At 45.2% G+C, this 2,500-nt stretch overlaps 2 protein-coding genes across 3 annotated transcripts in view; both read left to right on the top strand.

Annotated features, from left to right (window-relative positions):
* LOC308123413 (GRB2-associated-binding protein 1-like) overlaps nucleotides 1-974 on the top strand; it is a 22,037-nt gene extending 21,063 nt beyond the window's left edge. The window contains exon 13 of the mRNA XM_080485899.1: nucleotides 1-974. This exon is cut by the window's left edge and continues 1,220 nt beyond it. The gene's annotated coding sequence lies outside the window, so the exon portion shown is untranslated.
* Nucleotides 975-2,383: 1,409 nt separating this feature from the next.
* The window catches only part of LOC308123411 (FHF complex subunit HOOK-interacting protein 1A-like), a 20,307-nt gene continuing 20,190 nt past the window's right edge, over nucleotides 2,384-2,500 (top strand). The window contains exon 1 of one of the 2 annotated variants that reach the window (XM_080485896.1): nucleotides 2,384-2,500. This exon is cut by the window's right edge and continues 15 nt beyond it. The gene's annotated coding sequence lies outside the window, so the exon portion shown is untranslated. The other variant, XM_080485897.1, reaches the window with a different exon arrangement.

A 2,500-nucleotide genomic window follows, 5' to 3' on the forward strand; every position in this document is an offset into this window, starting at 1 on the left:
GATCAAACCCGGAATGAAAGGGGCGGGGCTTTTTAAACTCTCGTAAGATCCAAAAAGTATTGGGAATTCCTACCGCCAAGGGGGCGGGGCTTATGGGGTTTTTCGTGCCGAGGATGAAGGGGCGGGGCTTTTAGAACAGCTCAGGCTTCAGACGTCGAGAGGGGCGGGGCTTCGCAAAGTGCTCCTCCGCATTTCCCATTACGACTCACAATATCAACCATTCAGGAGGCGGGGCTTATTAGAACTTTATTTACCTCCAAAGAGTGCTTGTGGTTCCACCTTTAAGAAGGGGGGGGGGGGGGGGGGGGGGGGGCATGTTACGCTGCTTTTCCAATTCCCGCTCATCAATTCCGACGACTAGACAAAATTCAAACGTCAAGGTTCCGTCTCCAGAAACTACTCTGACGGGACTTTTGGAACCAATGAAAACTAAAACTTGCGTCTTTAAACGACTTCCTCTCCCTCAACCCCAAAAACTGGCTGCGATCCCAAATCTGGAATTTCAAAAAACATCCGCACGTCTCGGAAATCTGACCATGAGGGGACGTTGATTTCAAAACTTTCCGCGTCTCTATTCCAACGGTGGGACTTCCAGGACTCCCACACTACGTAAAGGGGCGGGGCCTGTTGGAACACCCACTACATGCACCACGATAACAGTACCTTGGTACCTGCTGCTGCTCGTCTCCGTCAACTGTTCAGGTTCTCTACTTCAAGTCGTCCAGGCTTTTAGAACCTGGAACCCTTTAAAGAGCTCAGAGTTCCGAGTTCTATTGGAACGCACTTTGGATCGCCGTTACTCTACACACCGTGTTTCCTGCTGAAATTGTGATAAAGATCGTGAACTGTGGATTGAATCACTTCTTGATTAACTCTGTGATGGATGTAATCTGTTACTGCTGAATAATGTGATTACTTTTAACATGAATAAACACGACATGTCACTGGTTGGTCTTCCTGTCACCGTGCACAGTTTCTGTCCTGTTTTATTTTGAAATCTCACGCTGGTTTCCCCCTCCTCGTGTCTGATTGCTGCTCCCTGCCCTGATGTGTTTCACCTGCCTGAGGGATCGTCTGCACCTGGTGGCTGCTCTACAAGTTGGGCTCCAGAGGTGGAGTCTGGTTGCCAGTTGCTGGACGTCGTCCAAATGTGTCCAGTCGTCAGCCGGCTTCTTCGTCTGTCCCTCTCAGGTCCAAAGAGGTCCACTTCTCTACTCTGATGTTCTAGAAAATGTTTTTTATAAAAAGTAGGAGACACACTGAGAGCGCTCCGGGGAGGGTTGCCAGGTCTGACACAAAATCAGCCCCCAGCTCCAAACAGACTCTCACAGAACCATGTTTGTTATGTCCAACTGGAGGGAGGGAGGGAGGGAGGGAGGGAGGGAGGGAGAGAGAGAGAGAGAGAGAGAGAGAGAGAGAGACTTCCCTCCTCCTCCACCACTCTGTTCAACTCTCCAGTTTTATTATTGACTTCTCCTGCATTTCTAATGTTTGGCCACCAGAGGGCAGCAATGACTCCTTTATGTCTCTGGAGGAGGCACTTATGACGATCATCAACTGTAAATACCACGCCCTCTGTTTTTAACTTATTTCCACTTATTTATTCTTGCACTGCATTTTGGGCACATTATTTTATCTCAGGTACTTTTTGCGTTTTATTGTTGACTCTATCTATCTGTCTGTCTGTCTGTCTGTCTGTCTGTCTGTCTGTCTGTCTGTCTGTCTGTCTGTCTGTCTGTCTATCTATCTATCTATCTATCTATCTATCTATCTGTCTGTCTGTCTGTCTGTCTGTCTGTCTGTCTGTCTGTCTGTCTATCTATCTATCTATCTATCTATCTATCTATCTATCTATCTATCTATCTATCTATCTATCTATCTATCTGTCTGTCTGTCTGTCTGTCTGTCTGTCTGTCTGTCTGTCTGTCTGTCTGTCTATCTATCTATCTATCTATCTATCTATCTATCTATCTATCTATCTGTCTGTCTGTCTGTCTGTCTGTCTGTCTGTCTGTCTGTCTGTCTGTCATCATTATTATTATGATAAATATATATTATCTATTTCATTCATTAATGTGATAAAGACAACAACAAAGCATTGAATAATCCATCCATGATAAAGAAAAAGTCAAATTCTTCTATATTTGTAATTATATAATTATAATATATAATTATAATTAATAAAATAATTATTATTGTTGTTTTATAAATTCATGTTATGCTGAATAAAACGGATAAAAACTGTCTACGTGGGAAAATCCGTGAAAACAAAAACAGAAAATGACCTGTAAATGTGACATTTACGTCAAAAACGGAGGTTTTCGCCCCGTGTGGGGGCGTGGTCTGGGTGCTCAGTGGGCGTGGCTTCGGTCCACCTCGCGCCGGATGATTGACAGCTGAGCCGCTTAAAGCCTCAGAGCCCAAAGAAACGCCACCAGCGGGAGGCCGCGTCGCGCGTTTCTCCACTTTTCTTCACTTTCTGGAGGAAAAAACCCGAGAA

The sequence above is a fragment of the Lipophrys pholis genome (genome assembly GCF_963383615.2).
Source record: "Lipophrys pholis genome assembly, chromosome: 18".
In the NCBI taxonomy this organism is placed as follows: Eukaryota; Metazoa; Chordata; class Actinopteri; order Blenniiformes; family Blenniidae; genus Lipophrys; species Lipophrys pholis.